This window comes from Pleurodeles waltl, unplaced genomic scaffold, assembly GCF_031143425.1.
Source record: "Pleurodeles waltl isolate 20211129_DDA unplaced genomic scaffold, aPleWal1.hap1.20221129 scaffold_127, whole genome shotgun sequence".
Taxonomy (NCBI): domain Eukaryota; kingdom Metazoa; phylum Chordata; class Amphibia; order Caudata; family Salamandridae; genus Pleurodeles; species Pleurodeles waltl.
The window spans coordinates 432,794-453,127 of NW_027149833.1; the positions used below are offsets into that span (position 1 = coordinate 432,794).

The 20,334-nt window shown below is 52.8% G+C and overlaps 1 pseudogene; it reads left to right on the top strand.

The window, feature by feature from the left end:
* Nucleotides 1–15,398: 15,398 nt before the first annotated feature.
* LOC138273942 (neuronal acetylcholine receptor subunit alpha-7-like) overlaps nucleotides 15,399–20,334 on the top strand; it is a 28,240-nt pseudogene continuing 23,304 nt past the window's right edge.

The following is a 20,334-nucleotide window of genomic DNA, read 5'->3' on the forward strand; positions in this document are numbered from 1 at the left end:
AAAGACACCAGGAATTATTTATTTTTTTTTTTTTGGGGGGGGGGGGGGGGGTCAAAGGTCACCCCCCCAAAGGGGGCACACAACTGTTAACCATTTCTGCCCCCAAGTGGGGCAGAATCCACTAAGGTGCCAGGGTTTTTGTTTATTTTTTGTGTGTGTTGGGGGGCAGCCTCTTGAGCAAGGGTTGTCCCCCGAAAGGGGGCACATTACTGTTGGCCATTTCTGCCCTCTCTTGGGGGCCGACCGAAAACCACTAGACACCAGGGAAAATTTCGAACTGTTTGGTGGCGGGTGTTTGTCAACTGGCGAAGTATTTGAATTTGTCATTATAACAGTTAGGGGGTCATTCTGACCTCGGCGGTAAAGGCCCATACCGCCGGTCAGAAGACCGCCATCATACCGCCGCGGTAAACCGCCACGGTCATTCTGACCTCCAACTGCCAAACCGCCGAAAACCCGACATCCACGGAAGGCCGCCTCATCAGCGGGCAGCGAAAAACTGGAGATGACGAAACCTCCACCGCCACGCCAACACAAACACGCCCATGCCATTACGACCCACGAATCCACGCAGCGGTCTTACAACCGCAGTATTCCATTGGCGGTACACACCGCCGCGGTCAAAATACACACCCAGCTCCAAAACACAGCCACATTGGACAATTTGAAATACACACACCTGATACACATACAAACAACACTCCCACACATCCAAGCAACTATAAAACACACACCCACATCACCCACAAACCCCCACTACTAGAAAATCGGAGAGAAGGCGATAGAGAGAGAGAGAGCACAGCTATCGAAAACCCCAACACACACAGGAACACAACATCATCAACCACACCACATCTACGCACACATCACCACACACCACCACTCACATCACCACAAACACCACCCCACACCTCATCCACACCACCCCATGGCACCCCAAAGACACCCCAGGTTTTCGGACCAAGAACTCAGGGTCATGGTGGAGGAAATAATAAGGGTAGAGCCCCAGCTCTTCGGCACACAGGTGCAACACACCACAATAGCCAGGAAGGCGGAGCTATGGCAAAGGATCGTCAACAGGGTCAACGCTGTGGGACAGCATCCCAGAAACCGGGAGGACATCCGAAAGCGCTGGAACGACCTACGGGGAAGGTACGGTCGATGGTCTCAAGACACAACATCGCTGTGCAGAAGACTGCCGGCGGACCACCACCCACTCCTCCCGAATTCACTGCATGGGAGCAAGAGGTCTTGAACATCCTGCATCCTGCGGGCCTCGCTGGAGTAGGCGGAGGAATGGACTCTGGTAAGTCGAATCTCAACTACTCCCCCCCCCAACCACCAGCATGCCAACCCACACCCCCACCCTCACCCCCAACCCCCCAGCACACATCCTCCCTGCCAATGTCTCACCAGCACAACCCACCCAACCCAAAACCAAACCCTGAATGCCAACACAAACCATGGACACCCATCAACTATGCATGACCACTGCACATACCCATCCCCCCCCACAAACCACCCTCACAACTCCTCCCACAAGGGAATGCCAGCACTGGGGGACAAGGGCACCCACAAATCGCACACCATGGAACACACAGAAGCAATAACCATACTCTTTTACCCCTGCAGGGCCCGAACGCCAACACACCGGCCAGGAGGGTCCAGATATGTCCATCCCACCCCCAGAACAGGCCCCCAGTGAGGACAGCAGCTCTGTCGAACTAGAACCTGATGACCAGCCCGGACCATCGGGGACCTCTGGACAGTCGGTTCCCCACACACAGACACAGGCCACAGCAGACCTAACCCCCTCTGGGAATATCAGCACAGCTCCCACCCAGCGGGCCCATGCCTCTGTCTCCAGGACAGGTCAATCAGCGGTGTGTCCGCCACTACAGGGCACCCAGGCTGACCCAACACCCCAACAACAACAGGGACCTGGGGGCAGTGGTAGTGGGCACACCGTCCAGGGGACAGAGGCCCGGGGAAACAGGGCAACTGGGAGGGCTGCAGTGCGACAGGGGGGGGAGGACAGGCCCAGGGAACCGACTCTCCAAGAGGCCCTCACCACCATCATGGGAGCATACCACTGCTCCCAGGAGACGATGGCGACGGTACTGGCCAGGTTCCAGGAGATCCAGGCACAGCAGGAGGAATGGTACATGGGGTACAGAGAGGAGCTCAGGAACATCGTCCTGGCCCTCAACCTAATAGTCACCACATTGCGGGACCATGTGGCACCCCAAAGGGCCCCTGTCACCAGCCTGGACCAGGAACAGCCTACCACCTCCGCCGGCGCTAGTGGACAGGAGGCCCCCACACAACGACAGGCCACCAGAACCCCACATCCTGCTGAAGATCAACCACCCCGCAAGAGGAACCTGAGATCACAAAGGAAGACAGAGTAGGATGCCAAGACCCCCGCCAGCATAAGATACCCCCTGATGTCATTTCACTGTCCCACATTGTCACCCTGTCCAACCTTGAACTGCCCCTGCTCCATCCTTCCACAGGCATATGGACAATGCACTTGTGAGACTGAGAACTGGACTCTGCCATGGACATTACTCCACCCCCACCCATCACCGTTTTACTATCATGGACCTATATGTAGCACTAAAAATAAATCACTAATTGCACTTAAAACACTCAGGAGACTGCTTGTATTCTTAACAAATGTATTACACATAACGGTTCAAAAATGTTCAGTTACATTGTGATGACAACATACCAATGTCAATGTGCTTTACTCCATGGGCAAACAAAGCAGAAGTCACGCAGTGGGTCATACAGCTCTGAAAAGGGAAGGGAAAGTCACAATTCAGTTGAAAGGAACTGGGGGGAAACACAGAAAGTAGAGATGCAGAAAGCCTGAAGCAAATGTAAAATGGCGTGGGGGATTCTTACCTGTGTGCTACTGAAAATACTGTTGTATGACTGTGTCCCTGTTGTCCGTGCCGTCCCCGTCGTCTTCCTCCTCTTCACTCTCCACAGGCTCCACAGCTGCTACACCACCACCATCTGGACCATCCTCCTGCAGGAAAGGCACCTGGCGTCGCAATGCAGGATTGTGAAGCATACAGCAGGCCACGATGATCTGGCACACCTTCTTTGGTGAGTACATTAGGGATCCCCCTGTCATATGCAGACACCTAAACCTGGCCTTCAGGAGGCCGAAGGTTCTTTCTATAACCCTCCTAGTTCGCCCATGGGCCTCATTGTACCGTTCCTCTGCCCTTGTGTAGGAGGCTGGACTGGCTTGTAGTGAGTACCAAGGGGTACTTGCACCTTGCACCAGGCCCAGTTATCCCTTATTAGTGTATAGGGTGTCTAGCAGCTTAGGCTGATAGATAATGGTAGCTTAGCAGAGCAGCTTAGGCTGAACTAGGAGACGTGTGAAGCTACTACAGTACCACCTAGTGTCATATGCACAATATCATAAGAAAACACAATACACAGTTATACTAAAAATAAAGGTACTTTATTTTTATGACAATATGCCAAAGTATCTTAGAGTGTACCCTCAGTGAGAGGATAGGAAATATACACAAGATATATATACACAATAGCAAAAATATGCAGTATAGTCTTAGAAAACAGTGCAAACAATGTATAGTTACAATAGGATGCAATGGGGAAACATAGGGATAGGGGCAACACAAACCATATACTCCAGAAGTGGAATGCGAACCACGAATGGACCCCAAACCTATGTGACCTTGTAGAGGGTCGCTGGGACTATTAGAAAATAGTGAGAGTTAGCAAAATAACCCACCCCAAGACCCTGAAAAGTGAGTGCAAAGTGCACCAAAGTTCCCCTAAGGACAAAATAGTCGTGTTAGAGGGAGAATGCAAGGAAAACACAAATCAGCAATGCAACAACGATGGATTCCTGTCTGAAGGTACCTGTGGAACAAGGGGACCAAGTCCAAAAGTCACAAGCAGCTCGGAGATGGGCAGATGCCCAAGAAATGCCAGCGGTTGGTGCAAAGAAGCTCTTACTAGGCTGAAGAACTGTGAATACTGCAGGAACGACAAGGGCTAGAGACTTCCCCTTTGGAGGATGGATCCCCCACGCCTTGGAGAGTCGTGCAGAAGTGTTTTCCCGCCGGATGGACGCCAACAAGCATTGCTACACGCAAATCGTGCGTTTGGCGTTTTTGGACGCTGCTGGGGCCCAGGAGGGACCAGGAGGTCGCAAATTGGACCTGCAGAGAGAGGGGACGTCGAGCAAGACAAGGAGCCCTCACTGAAGCAGGTAGCACCCGGAGAAGTGCCAGAAACAGGCACTACGAGGATGCGTGAAACGGTGCTCGCCGAAGTTGCACAAAGGAGTCCCACGTCGCCGGAGACCAACTTAGAAAGTCGTGCAATGCAAGTTAGAGTGCCGTGGACCCAGGCTTGGCTGTGCACGAAGGATTTCCGCCGGAAGTGCACAGGGGCCGGAGAAGCTTGCAAAGTCGCGGTTCCCAGCAATGCAGCCCAGCGAGGTGAGGCAAGGACTTACCTCCACCAAACTTGGGCTGAAGAGTCACTGGACTGTGGGGGTCACTTGGACGGTGTCGCTGGATTCGAGGGACCTCGCTCGTCGTGCTGAGAGGAGACCCAAGGGACCGGAGATGCAGCTTTTTGGTGCCTGCGGTTGCAGGGGGAAGATTCCGTCGACCCACGGGAGATTTCTTCGGAGCTTCTGGTGCAGAGAGGAGGCAGACTACCCCCACAGCATGCACAAGCAGGAAAACAGTCGAGAAGGCGGCAGGATCAGCGTTACAAAGTTGCAGTAGTCGTCTTTGCTACTATGTTGCAGGTTTGCAGGCTTCCAGCGCGGTCAGCGGTCGATTCCTTATCAGAAGGTGAAGAGGGAGATGCAGAGGAACTCGGCTGAGCTCATGCATTCGTTATCTAAAGTTTCCCCAGAGACAGAGACCCTAAATAGCCAGAAAAGAGGGTTTGGCTACCTAGGAGAGAGGAAAGGCTACTAACACCTGAAGGAGCCTATCACAAGGAGTCTCTGACGTCACCTGGTGGCACTGGCCACTCAGAGCAGTCCAGTGTGCCAGCAGCACCTCTGTTTCCAAGATGGCAGAGGTCTGGAGCACACTGGAGGAGCTCTGGACACCTCCCAGGGGAGGTGCAGGTCAGGGGAGTGGTCACTCCCCTTTCCTTTGTCCGGTTTCGCGCCAGAGCAGGGGCTAAGGGGTCCCTGAACCGGTGTAGACTGGCTTATGCAGAATTGGGCACATCTGTGCCCAACAAAGCATTTCCAGAGGCTGGGGGAGGCTACTCCTCCCCTGCCTTCACACCATTTTCCAAAGGGAGAGGGTGTCACACCCTCTCTCAGAGGAAGTTCTTTGTTCTGCCATCCTGGGCCAGGCCTGGCTGGACCCCAGGAGGGCAGCTGCCTGTCTGAGGGGTTGGCAGCAGCAGCAGCTGCAGAGAAACCCCAGGAAGGGCAGTCTGGCAGTACCAGGGTCTGTGCTACAGACCACTGGGATCATGGAATTGTACCAACAATGCCAGGATGGCATAGAGGGGGCAATTCCATGATCATAGACATGTTACATGGCCATATTCGGAGTTACCATGGTGAAGCTACATATAGGTAGTGACCTATATGTAGTGCACGCGTGTAATGGTGTCCCCGCACTCACAAAGTTCAGGGAATTGGCTCTGAACAATGTGGGGGCACCTTGGCTAGTGCCAGGGTGCCCTCACACTAAGTAACTTTGCACCTAACCTTTACCAGGTAAAGGTTAGACATATAGGTGACTTATAAGTTACTTAAGTGCAGTGTAAAATGGCTGTGAAATAACGTGGACGTTATTTCACTCAGGCTGCAGTGGCAGGCCTGTGTAAGAATTGTCAGAGCTCCCTATGGGTGGCAAAAGAAATGCTGCAGCCCATAGGGATCTCCTGGAACCCCAATACCCTGGGTACCTCAGTACCATATACTAGGGAATTATAAGGGTGTTCCAGTAAGCCAATGTAAATTGGTAAAAATGGTCACTAGCCTGTTAGTGACAATTTGAAAGTAATGAGAGAGCATCACCACTGAGGTTCTGGTTAGCAGAGCCTCAGTGAGACAGTTAGGCACCACACAGGGAACATATACATGCACACCTATGAGCACTGGGGCCCTGTGTGACAGGGTCCCAGTGACACATACATATAGGCCACAAACCTATGAGCACTGGGGTCCTGACTAGCAGGATCCCAGTGACACATAACAACCATACTGAAAACATGGTGTTTTCACTATGAGCACTGAGGCCTGGCTATCAGGTTCCCAGTGAGACAGTGAAAACAGTGACAAAACACCCTGACATACACTCACAAACAGGCCAAAAGTGGGGGTAACAAGGCTAGAAAGAGGCTACCTTCTCACACCTTGTCCTGGGATTCCTCACTGGGGTCAGTAGCCACGGCAGGTTGGGGTAACCAGAGTCACCTATTAGACACACACGTTGTCTCTGTAGCTGTTCCATCACATAGGGGATGCTGCTATTTCGCATAACATACGCGTCATGCACTGACCCAGGGAACTTGGCAATTACATGGGAGATGTACTGGTCAGCCAAACAGACCACCTGCACGTTCATAGAATGGTAATTTTTCCTGTTTCTGTACACTTGCTCATCGTCTTTTGGGGGTACTAAGGCCACATGGGTCCCATCAATGGCACCAATGATGTTGGGGATATGTCCAGGGACATAGAAGTCACCCTTCACAGTGGCCAAATCACCCTCCTCAGGGAAAACAATGTAGCTCCGCATGTATTTCATCAGGGCAGACAACACTCTGGACAAAATCTTACAAAACATAGGCTGAGACATCCCTGATGACATGGCCACTGTTGTCTGAAAAGACACACTTGACAAAAAATGGAGGACTGACAGAACCTGCACCAGAGGGGGAATTCCTGTGGGTTGGCGGATGGGGGACATCAGTGCTGGCTCCAGCTGGGCACACAGTTCATGTATAGTGGCTCGGTCAAGTCGGTATCGAAGTATTATATGACGTTCCTCCATTGTCGACAGGTCCACCAGCGGTCGGTACACGGGAGGATTCCTCCTTCTCCTTGCAAGTCCCAGCGGACGGTGCCTAGGAAGGACAACATGGAGCACAGAGTCAAGCAACCCACAGGTACTTTCACCCAGCTTGCACAGTACACGAATCGCTATGCATTGAATGGCTTGTATGAGTGGCAATGCAAGGCCTAGGCCTGTGTGACGCAGTAGAAATTAAGCCATGTGGGCCCTTGAAATGGCGGCTGCCTGACCTGAGAAGTGTGACAGTGGGATGTGAGGTCAATGCGCTGGCGTGGCACACCGTGGCGGTAGGCGGTCGAAGACCGCGGCGCCAAGCCGCATTGGTTAACATTGAACCCTATGGGTTTCAGGAGCCAATGACGAGGTGCGCCGGGAGTCGCGGTACGCACCGCCGCGGGCGTGACCGCCATTTCCTATCTGATTAATCACTCGAGACCTGATCATCCACAGGAGAGGACCTATACTGCAAGTGCTGCTGTGAACTCGGTCTGGAAGAGACAATGGCTGCTGCGACTGGGGAAAGGGCCCCTGCCTTCACTACAGAAGAGTTGGAGAAACTTGTGGATGGGGTCCTGCCCCAGTATGCGCTACTCTACGGTCCTCCAGACCAACATGTAAGTACACTGTGTGCACATTGAATGGGCTATGCCTGTGTTGAGTGGGGTGGAGATTAGATGGTGGGGGGGGGGGAGACAATGACGAGTGCAAGGCACGACAGATGAGAGCATGTGCCACATGGCAAGGTTGGGGGGGGGGCAATCACATCTCTCATGCGGAAAATTGATGATATTTCCAATTCCACCTTGTACATGTCAAATAGGTCAGCACCCATCAGAAGATCGACATTTGGCATGCCATCACCAAGGAAGTCGGACCCTGGGGGTCCACAACAGACGGGGCACCCACTGCCGCAAGAGGTGGGAGGACATCCGCCGCGGGACCAGGAAGACCGCCGAGTCACTGCTGGGGATGGCCTCCCAACCTAGGAGGGGTGCCAGTCGTACCCTGACCCCCCTGATGTCCCGGATCCTGGCGGTGGCCTACCCCGATATGGATGGGCGCGTGAGGACATCACAGCAGACACAAGGGGGTGAGTACCAGCACATTCAGCTATCTTTACGCGCAATGAAGGCGTCTGGGTGGGGGAGGAGGGCTGTGGGTGACATTAGGCCAGGGCGCTTTCTGTAGTGTAGTCCTCTCCTTTAGCCATGTCCCTGTGCCCCCGCCCCCCAACTCTGTAGGGTGACAAGTACTGCTATCCATGGTCCTGCATCACCCATGTGCGCATTTGTTGTCCCTAGACCTGTTGGCCTAGTCACAAGTACTGAGTAGTGTACCCCGATTGCGCGGCTTAGTGCATGAGGCTCCTGTGTCTGTCCTCTCCGCCAACGGTGTTGACAATGCATGCACTCAGCCTGTCTTTATTTCTCCCCCCACCCTTTTTCTTTATCTTCTTGTGCATGTGTGCATTAGCATCATCAGGCGGAGGAGAATTGGCACCGGAGCACGAGGGAGCTGCAACTCACAAGGCCCCGGTGGGCCATGGCACAGACACCGAGGCCACCAGTGATACGGAGGGCGAGGGGAGCTTCACAACGGGGACCCGTGGTGACACCAGCGACACCGACACGTCCTCGGATGGGAGCTCCCTAGCGGTGGCGGCAACATCCGTGCCCCCAGCCTCTACAGGTACAGCCGCCACCCAGCGCACCAGCTCCGCCCTCCCAGCAGCCCCTCAGCCTTCGCTCCGTGCCCGCTCGCCCAAGAAGGCGGGCATCTCCTTCGCCCCAGGCACCTCAGGCCCTGCCCCTGTTACCCCTGCTGCCCTCAGTGAGGAGGTCATTGACCTCCTACAGACCATCATTGTTGGGCAGTCTACCCTTTTGAATGCCATCCAGGGGGTAGAGAGGGAGGTGCATCGTAGCAATGCATACCTGGAGGGCATTCATTCGGGTCAGGCTGCCCATCAACGATCGTTCAATGCTCTGGCCTCAGCACTGACGGCAGCCATTGTCCCTGTTTCCAGCCTCCCTCTTCTAACTGCCTCCACCCTGTCTCTGTCTCCTGTTCCTCAGCCTATCCCATCCACACCATCAGACCAGCCTGCACACACCTCAACACCCAAGGGCAGCTCATCCAGACATAAGCACCACAGATCACACAAACATTCACCCAAGCAACACCCAGATGCAGATATGCCAACAGCCACTACCACCTCTGTGTCCCCCACCTCCTCGTCTCCCTCCTCCCTCCCTGTGACGTCTCCACTCACACCTGCATGCACACCACCAACAGCCAGTACTTCCATCACCAGCACTCCCTCCAGTACAGTCCGCACACGTGCAGTCACCACCCCCACTGCCATTTACACGTCCCCTGTGTCCTCTCCCACTGTGTCTGTCACCCCCTCTTCCAAGACACACAAACGCAGGCAGCCACCCACCCAACAGCCAACCACCTCACGACAGCCTCCAGCCCATGCACCTTCACCCAAGGACAGCACACCTGACTCTCCTACAACCACCTCCTCTTCCTCCACTCCCATAACCACTACACCTACCCTTTACCTTGGTCCTAAAAAACTTTACCTCTCCACTCTTGACCTCTTTCCCTCACCTGACCCACCCCCTCCATCTGCTAAGAGTCCCAAGAGCGCCTCAGCCACCACCAGCCCGGCTTCAAGGGTCACCCGTAGTGCAGGGATTTTGGAGTCCCCCCTTTGCCAGCAGTGATATATCGGTCAGCAGCAAGGGGACAGCTAGCCCCCCCCCCCCCCCCGGAAAGAGGACCCGTAAAGTAAGGGGCCGCCGCGAGAAGACTGACACGGCTGCCCCCAAGGACCAAAGTTCTGCTACTTCACCTGCCACAACATCCAGGGGAGGCAAGGCCCAGAGAGCCACATCGAAGGAGGGCAAGGGCAGCAGGGCGGAGAAGTCAGCCAGCGGGAGCGCGGACCAGGAGGGCCCCACAAGCCCCATCCCGGGTGTGAGGGAGGACACCCAAGGGCCCAGGACACCGTCACCGAAGGGTCCAGCAACTGCACGGTCGGAGGGCGACTGAGCAGGTAGTCCTGGCCAGGTCTGACTCCCTTGACTTACAGAACAAGCACCGCTGAACAGGGCCCCGCCGTGCAGAAAGGCACCGCTGAACAGGGCCCCGCCGTCCAGAAAGGCACCGCTGAACAGGGCCCCGCCGTGAAGATAGGCACCGCTGAACAGGGCTCCGCCGTCCAGAAAGGCACTGCTGAACAGGGCCCCGCCATGAAGATAGGCACCGCTGAACAGGGCCCCGCCGTGCAGAAAGGCACCGCTGAACAGGGCCCCGCCGTGCAGAAAGGCACCGCTGAACAGGGCCCCGCCGTCCAGAAAGGCACCGCTGAACAGGGCCCCGCCGTGCAGAAAGGCACCGCTGAACAGGGCCCCGCCGTGCAGAAAAGCACCGCTGAAGAGGGCCCCGCCGTGCAGAAAGGCACCGCTGAACAGGGCCCCGCCGTGAAGATAGGCACCGCTGAACAGGGCCCCGCCGTGAAGATAGGCACCGCTGAACAGGGCCCCGCCGTGCAGATAGGCACCGCTGAACAGGGCCCCGCCGAGCAGATAGGCACCGCTGAACAGGGCCCCGCCGTGCAGATAGGCACCGCTGAACAGGGCCCCGCCGTGCAGATAGGCACCGCTGAACAGGGCCCCGCCGTGCAGATAGGCACCGCTGAACAGGGCCCGCCGTGCAGAAAGGCACCGCTGAACAGGGCCCCGCCGTGAAGATAGGCACCGCTGAATAGGGCCCGCCGTCCAGAAAGGCACCGCTGAACAGGGCCCCGCCGTCCAGAAAGGCACCGCTGAACAGGGCCCCGCCGTCCAGAAAGGCACCGCTGAACAGGGCCCTGCCGTCCAGAAAGGCACCGCTGAACAGGGCCCCGCCGTGCAGAAAGGCACCGCTGAACAGGGCCCCGCCGTGCAGAAAGGCACTGCTGAACAGGGCCCCGCCGTCCAGAAAGGCACCGCTGAACAGGGCCCCGCCGTGAAGATAGGCACCGCTGAACAGGGCCCCGCCGTGAAGATAGGCACCGCTGAACAGGGCCCCGCCGTGAAGATAGGCACCGCTCCGCTGGGCCCTTCCTAGCAAGCACCGCTCCGCTGGGCCCTTCATCTCAAGCACCGCTCCGCTGGGCCCTTCATCTCAAGCACCGCTCCGCTGGGCCCTTCATCTCAAGCACCGCTCCGCTGGGCCCTTCATCTCAAGCACCGCTCCGCTGGGCCCTTCATCTCAAGCACCGCTCCGCTGGGCCCCGCCGTCTCAAGCACCGCTCCGCTGGGCCCTTCATCTCAAGCACCGCTCCGCTGGGCCCCGCCGTCTCAAGCACCGCTGGCCCAATGACAGTGCCGGTTCTGTGTCGAGCTACTGTTCACGCTGCAACCCGGTCGGAGTGTGAAAGTGGCGGTCTGTGTTGGCGGTTCCCGCCAGGGTCAGAATTCATTTTTTTTTACCGCCTGCCTGTTGGCGGGTTGGCCGCCGCTTTATCACCGACCGCCAGGGTTGGAATGACCCCCTTAATTTCTCCTTTTTGTTCTAGTTCAAGGCTTTTGCTTCCTTTGTTGTGACTCCTTGCTGTTTTCGCAGTGGTTGACCTGTAGTTTGCCTAGTTGCATGTTTTAGGTAAGAAAAAACAGTTTCCCTGAAATGAGTATTGTTGCCATGCATGAATTACATTTTTGTAAGTGGTGAACTAAATGCAGGATTTTGTGTGAAATTGTCCTTCGATTTGTGCACAATGATATTTGTGTTGTCTTATCTCTAATTTTATTTTCTTTTTAGTGGGATATCATTAGTGATTGCTGTGTCTGTGCAGACTAGTTGCTCGTGATTCCAGCTTTTTCAGGCAAGTGAGTGGTGTAGTTTTTTTAGTACATAACACTTTATTTATTACTTATTTTAGACAGTGCTGGTTGTTGTTGGTGCATTTCTCAAGTTACTTTTCCTCAAAAGGATCATGGCTAGCCGTAGGGTGACCGCTCAGGAGGTTGTTGGTATGCTCTTTGAGTTGTCTTCTGACCATGATTATGAGACTGACTCTGCATTTGAGGCAGAAGAGGAAGTGCAAGATTCCGGCAGTGAATTTTCTGTCCGAGAGGAGTCTTTGATGAGGAAACCACTCTCAGTGCAGCTGAAGGGCCTGTTTTAGAGGAGGACACAGATGTGCCAATAGTGCAGCAGCCTGGGTTGAAAGGTTTCCCCATTGGAAGACCTGAACTCTGGGTTACCCCAAACATGGAGCAGCCACAGTTGCCTGCCCTGACTGGTCTCCTGGGGTGTAAAGTCAATACGGAAAACTTTTTGCCTATCAAATTCTTTAAAAAAATTTATGGACGATGTATTTTTAGAAGAGATCGTTGAGAAGAGTTTTTTGTTTTCTGAGCAGTATTTGAGGGACAACAGTGCCAGACTTAGGCCATAATCTAGAGCTACTAGTGGATTCCCACAAATCTGGAAGAGATGAAAAAGTTCTTGGGTTTTACTTTTTTTTATGAGGTTGATAAGGAAGAAGTCACTGGCTTTTTATTGGTCTACTAGTCCCTTGATGGCAAGGGCTATATTTCCTGCAACCATGACTCGTAATTGGTATTTGTTTCTTCTTCAGATGCTGCATTTTGTTGGCAATGTAATGCTTTAGCCTTGCCACAAGATCATCCTGATTCTGACCATCTTTTTAAGATTAGGCCTGTCCTTGATCATTTTGTACATCAGTTTTCAGAGGTCTATGTTCCAGGGAAATAAATATCTGTAGGTGAGTCTTTGGTCCTTTTCAAGGTTTTTAGGGAGTACATTCCTAGAAAGAGGGCACTGTATGGAATTAAGATGTACGTTCTGTCTGAAAGTAGTACAGGATAAGTGTATAATTTCTGGGTCTACCCTAGTATGGATTCCAGTATTGACCCCCCCCTCCCCTCCCCCTTTCCTTTCCTCCCTCTCTCTATCCCTCCCCTCTTTCCCTCCTCCCCCCCCTCTCCTGTCCCCCCTTTCCCTCCTCCCATCGCCCCTCCCCCCTTTTCCTCCTCCTCCTCCTCCTCACCCCCCTCCCCTCCCCTCCCCCCCTTCCCTCCTCAATGCAAGCCTAATTGCCTTGAGCTCCAGAAGGTTGATGGGGAGCCCAGACTCTGCCGGAGACCAGACGCCTCTAATCTCCACCATCCCCATGTGGCCGCCCCATCTGTCTGACGGAACCTTGATTCAAAAGCCACCACTGCAGATCTTGTGCATTTCCCTCCGAGATCTGGACCATATCAGAGCGAGTCCCCTCATATTGCACCCATGGGAACTTCTGGTCCCACTTCAGAATCAGCATATAGATAGAGGCCGAAACATCCTGGACTCAATTTTCAGGAGGATGGGCCCAAAACCGCACTGTGTCCAGTACAGACCTGATGAAAGGGAGCGTCTGAGAGGGAGTCCAGTGTGACTCTAGCATGTTTATACTGAAACCCAGCGAATGCAGAAGGTTTGCCATAGTCTGGAGGTGGGAGACGACAGCCTGGGGCGAGTTCACTTTTAACAGCCAGCCATCAATGTAGGGGAACACTGAAACCCCTAGCCTGCACAGAGAAGCTGCGACCACTGCCATCACTTTCGTGAACACCAGAGGGACACTGGCAAGGCCGAAAGGGAGCATGGTAAACTGAAATTGCTTGTGACCTACCATGAACTGCAAGTAACATCTGTGTGCATGCAGGACTGAAATATGAAAATACGCGTCCTGCAACTCCAAACACTACCATCCAGTCTCCAGGGCAGAAAGGATCTGAGCCAGAGTGATCATTTTGAACTTCTCCTTCCAGAGGAAGAGATTGAGGGCCGGAGGTCCATAGGAAGAAGGCCCTTGTTCTTTTTTGGCACCAGAAAGCAGCAGGAATAAAACAATCATGACCTACTCCTGGCACAGGGACCCCTTCTATGGCTCCCTTGGCCAAGAGAGCCGTAACCTCCTTGTGGAGAAGTGCCAAATAATTCTGTCATGTAATCATAAGAAGGTGGCATGGCAGGAAGGTAGTCTCGAAGGGGAGGGAGTAGCTCCTTAGGACTATCTGCAAAACCCACCTGTCCATAGTGAAGAATTCCCAGTGGAGTAGGTGATGGCAGGTCCTGCCTCCAACTGGTCCAGGATGGAGCAACAGACTAGAAATGCTTAAAGGCTGCAGCAGGGGCGGTGGTGGACTGGGCAGACCGCTGGCTCCATGATCCACAAGCATATGGGATCCCACGGCCACTCAGAGGCTATGCGGCATGTGTGGCTCAGTGACTGTAGGGGAATGGACGCAGTTGAGTACCCCTTCTATAGCCAAGAAAGGGGCAAAAAGTGGACGGGGGTGGGGGGCGAAGAGCAGCCAGCGAGGCCAAGGGCCCATGCCGTAGCCTAGTACTCCTTAAAGCAATCAAGCGCCGAGTCTGCTTTGTCTCAGTAGAGACTGGTGCCATCCAAGGGCATGTCCATGAATGATTATTGGACATCCCCCGAAAAGCCAGGCATGGCGCCATAAGGCCTCCGTCAATGGAACCAATCTGCTCAGTGAGTCAGTTGTGTCCAGCCTACAACATATAGTGAACTTACCTGCATCCCTCCAGTCAGTAACGGCCTGAGAGAGAACAGCCCGGATCTCCTCCAGGACATGCAGCAGCACCTGCGCAACTCTATCCTAAAATGTATGGGAAAGCTGGCCCAAAAGGTATGCTGTGTTCAGAGACCGAAATGCCAGCCTGGAGGAAGAGAACATTTTCTTCCCAAGTTGATCCAGTCTCTACGATTCCTTATCTGGGGGTGCAGAAGGAAATGCGCCCGATGAAGAAGCCTGGATGGAAAGACTCAGGCGTAGGATGTTGGGTTAGGAATTTAGAGTTGTTCGCCACAGGCCGATGACAACGGGCAATTGTCCTGTTCACAGGAGTCCCTGTGCTGGGTTTGGACCATCGTACCAATATGACACGAGTGAGCACTTTAATAAAAGGTAAAAGAGGTTCTGAGGTGGAAGCCCCAGGTCAGGAGGTTAGTCCAGACTGCCACAGAAGGCAGAGAACCTCAGCAGCCCTTACCACCACCATAGAGTACGACACTCCCCCCCCTCCTTAGCCACAGTAGGGGAAGAAAGCATGCCAGCACCAGAAGAGGTAACCAGACCACTAGCTTCACTCAATTCCTGTGCCCAGTCCATTTCGGTGTCTTCCAGCTTGAATTCTCAAGGGTCCAGAAACTCTTCCACACTTTCTCTGTACCCATAAGTATCAGGATCCAACCTGTGGAATGCAGGAACCAGCATCGAGCGATGTCAGTCAACCTCTCGGTCAGAGCCTGGTATAAGTATGAGCTCAGAGTTGATTGTGGGCCGGACCAATGTGGGAAGCATCAATGTCTTTACCGGCGTCTGGGAAGGTCACGTTGGCACGACCGGCATCAGCACAGATCCAACAATGGGGCCCTCTGGAGCAAGAGCTGAAACCACCAGTTTAGAACCTGATGGGCCCCCCTCCAGCCCTACTGGCCTCAAAGGTGCCAATGAGGTGGTAGGTCTGCCCAGCTCCCAGAAACAGGCTCTGAAGATAGATGCTTAGACTGTTGGCACTCTTCCCACATTGCATTGTCGTGGCGAGGTTGCAGAACGTTTGGTCTTCTTCAACTTCTTGTGACCAGAATCTCCCAAGGAGTTCGAGTGGGACGAAGTAGAGTGGTGGTGGCTCTGCAAGCAGTCTTGTGACCTTCTTCTCAATCGAGGCCATAATGAGCTTGAGGGACTGCTCCCTCAAAGCTTTTGGGTACATGGCCTGGCACTTCAAGCACGACTTCAGGTAGTGTTTGGGCTCCAGGAACCACAAACACACATGGAGCGGATCCAGTCACCAAAATCATGCGGTAACAGGAGTCACACAACTTAAACAGTCTTCCACGACATCCTTGACGTACCAAAAAAGTTTCAAAGAATTTGACAAAACTGTTGAAGTCAGTCAAAAAAACAACAGAGGGTAGCTCTTCTCCAGATCTACATGTTGTAGGAGGCTGGCCTGCTTATAGTGGGTACCTTGTGGTACTTACACCCTGTGCCAGGTCCAGTTAATCCTTATTAGTCGAATAGAGGTGTTTCTAGCAGCTTAGGCTGATAGAAGGTAGCTATGGCAAAGCTTAGGCTGAACTAGGAGAAATGCAAAGCTCCTACTATACCACTTATATCATATAGCACAATATCATAAGAAAACACAATACACAGATATACTAAAAATAAAGGTACTTTATTTTTATGACAATATGCCACAAGTATCTCAGTGAGTACCCTCAGTAAGAAGGTAAGTAATATACACAAGTTATATGTACACAAACCCAAAACCAATAAGTAAGAGTAAGAAAAGTAATGCAAACAGTGTAGAATTACAATAGGACGCAATAGGTGAACATAGGTCTAGGGGCAACACAAACCATATACTCCAAAAGTGGAATGCGAATCACGACTGGACCCCAGACCTATGGGAGCTTGTAGAGGGTTGCTGGGACTGTAAGAAAAAAGTCAGGGTGTCCAAGATACCCCACACCAAGACCCTGAAAAGTAGGAGTAAAGTACACCTACTACCCCAAAAGGACACAATAGTCGTGATAGGGGGATTCTGCAAGAACCACAACCACCAGCAAAGCACTGAAGACCGATTCCTGGACCTGAGGACCCGCAAGGCAAGGGGACCAAGTCCATGAGTCGCGATAGTGTCCAGGGGGGCAGGAGCCCAGGAAACCCCGGATGAAGGTGCAAGGAAGTTGCCTCTGGATGGAAGAAGCTTAGGATTCTGCAACAACGAAGAGAGTTAGGAACTTCTCCTTTGGATGGAAGATGTCCCACGGCGTGCTGAAGGTTGCAGAAGTGTTCCCACGCAGAAATACCACAAGCAAGCCTTGCTAGCTGCAAGGGTTGCAGTAGAGGTTTTTGGGCGCTGCTGGGGACCAGGAAGGACCAGGATGTCGCCCCTTGGAGGAGGAGACAGAGGGGGCGCGCAGCAACTCAGAGAGCCCTCACAGAAGCAGGCAGCACCCGCAGAAGTACCCGAACAGGCACTTAGAAGATTTGTGAACCAGAGCTGGCTCAGAGTCACAAAGAAAGGTCCCACAACGTCGGAGGCCAACTCAGAGGGTTGAGCACTGCAGGACAGAGTGCTGGGGACCCAGGCTAGGCTGTACATGAAGGAAATCCCGTTTCCTTTGTCCAGTTTCACGCCAGAGCAGGGCTGGGGGATCCCTGAACCGGTGTAGACTGGCTTATGCAGAGATGGGCACCATCTGTGCCCATCAAAGCATTTCCAGAGGCTGGGGGAGGCTACTCCTCCCCAGCCCTTCACACCTATTTCCAAAGGGAGAGGGTGTAACATCCTCTCTCAGAGGAAATCCTTTGTTCTGCCTTCCTGGGCCAGGGCTGCCTAGAACCCAGGAGGGCAGAATCCTGTCTGAGGGGTTGGCAGCAGCTGCAGTGGAAACCCCGGATGGCAGTTTGGCAGTACCCAGGTTCTGTGCTAGAGACCCGGGGAATTATGAAATTGTCCCAATACCAGAATGGTATTGGGGTGACAATTCCATGATCTTAGACACATTACATGGCCATGTTCGGAGTTACCATTGTGACACTATACATAGGTAGTGACCTATGTATAGTGCACGTGTGTAATGGTGTCCCCGCACTCACAAAGTCTGAGGAAATTGCCCTGAATGATGTGGGGGCACTTTGGCTAGTGCCAGGGTGCCCACACACTAAGTAACTTGGCACCCAACCTTCACCAAGTGAAGGTTAGACATATAGGTGACTTATAAGTTACTTAAGTGTAGTGGTAAATGGCTGTGAAATAACGTGGACATTATTTCACTCAGGCTGCAGTGGCAGTCCTGTGTAAGAATTGTCTCAGCTCCCTATGGGTGGCAAAAGAAATGCTGCAGCCCATAGGGATCTCCTGGAACCCCAATACCCTGGGTTCCTAAGTACCACATACAAGGGAATTATATGGGTGTACCAGTGTGCCAATGAGAATTGGTAAATTTAGTCACTATCCTGCAGTGACAAATTTAGAAAGCAGAGAGAGCATAAACACTAAGGCTCTGGTTAGCAGAGCCTCAGTGATACAGTTAGGCACCACACAGGGAACACATACAGGGCACATACTATGAGCACTGGGGTCCTGCCTAGCAGGATCCCAGTGACACAGGGGCTAATACATACATACATACATACATACAGTGAAAAGGGGGGGGTAACATGCCAGGCAAGATGGTACTTTCCAACACAAGCCCCCCCCCCACCAAATGAAGGACAATAAGACTAGCCTTGCCCTGATGAGTCTTCATTGTCTAAGTGGAAATATCTGGAGAGTCCATCTGCATTGGAGTGGGTACTCCCAGGTCTATGTTCCACTGTGTAGTCCATTCCCTGTAGATATATGGACCACCTCAACAATTTAGGGTTTTCACCTTTCATTTGTTTTAGCCAAAGTAGAGGTTTGTGGTCTGTCTGAACAATAAAGTGAGTGCCAAACAGGTATGGCCTCAACTTTTTCAGTGCCCAGACCACAGCAAAGGCCTCCCTCTCTATGGCAGACCAACACTTTTCTCTAGGGGTCAACCTTCTGCTGATAAAAACAACTGGTTGATCCTGGCCCTCAGAATTCAGTTGTGATAGTACTGCCCCTACCCCCTAATTCAGATGCATCAGTTTGAACTATTAATTTCTTGGAGTGACATGGGCTTTTTAGGATAGGTGCAGAGCACATGGCCTGTTTGAGCGCCTCAAAAGCTTTCTGACAGCTAGCTGTCCATAACACCTTCTTAGGCATTTTCTTGCTAGTGGGATCATTAAGAGGGGCTGCAATGGAGCCATAGTTCTTGATGAATCTCCTGTAGTACCCTGTAATGCCTAAAAAGGCTCTCACCTGGGTCTGAGTTGTAGGGGGAAACCAATCCATGATTGTTTGGATTTTCCCCTGTAGTGGTGCAATCTGTTTTCCACCTACCAGGTGGCCCAGATAAACCACTTTCCCCTGCCCTATCTGGCACTCTGAGGCCTTGATAGTGAGGCCGGCCTTTTGCAGGGCCTCCAAAACTTTCCAAAGGTGGACCAGGTGCTCATCCCAGGTTGAGTAAAGATAGCAATATCAAGATATGCTGCACTGAAAGCTTCCAACCCTTGCAGGACTGTGTTCACCAACCTCTGAAAAGTTTCAGGTGCACTTTTCAAACCAAAGGGCACTACTGTGAATTGGTAGTGCCCTCCTATTGAAGAAAATGCAGTCTTTGGTTTAGCATCTTCTGCCAATCTAATCTGCCAATACTCTGCAGTTAGATCAAAAGTGCTAAGATACTTGGCAGAAGCCAGTGTATCAATGAGCTCCTCTGCCCTGGGTATAGGGTGAGCATCAGTTTTTGTTACCTGATTGGGCCCTCTGTAATCTACACAAAACCTCATCTCCCTCTTTCCATCTTTGGTGTGAGGTTTTGGTACAAGCACCACTGGGCTAGCCCATGGGCTTTCAGAAGGTTCAATCACCCCCAAATCCAACATTTTCTGCACCTCTTTTTTAATGCAGTCTCGGACATGGCCAGGCTACCTATACATTTTACTTTTGACAAGCAGGCTGTCTCCAGTGTCAATAGTGTGTTGACATCAGGATGTGGTACCTGGGACAAGTGAAAAGAGGTCTGAAAATTGGCTTAGGAGATTGATGCAGTTGTCATTCTGTTCTGCAGTCAGACAATCAGCTAAAACTACTCCCTCCACTAGGGCATCTGCTTCAGTGGTGGGGAAGAGATCAGGGAGAGGGTCACTCTTCTTCCTGTCCCTCATCTGTTGCCATGAGCAGGGGGAGGTCAGCCCTGTCATAGTAGGGTTTCAGGCGGTTGACATGAATAACCCTAATGGGACTCCTGGCAGTGCCCAGGTCTACCAACTAGGTAACCTCACCCTTCTTCTCAACAATTCGATGGGGTCCACTCCATTTGTCTTGGAGTGCCCTTGGGGCCACAGGCTCCAATACCCACACCTTCCATCCTGGTTGGTACTGGATCAGAACAGCCTTCTGGTCATGCCATTGCTTTTGCAGCTCCTGGCTGGCCTGAAGGTTTTTACTGGCCTTTTTCATATACTCAGCCATTCTGGATCTTAGGCCAAGTACATAATCCACTATGTCCTGTTTAGGAGCTTTTAAAGGTTGTTCCCAACCCTCCTTCACAAGAGTAAGTGGACCTGTTACAGGGTGCCCAAAGAGGAGTTCAAAGGGGATGAAT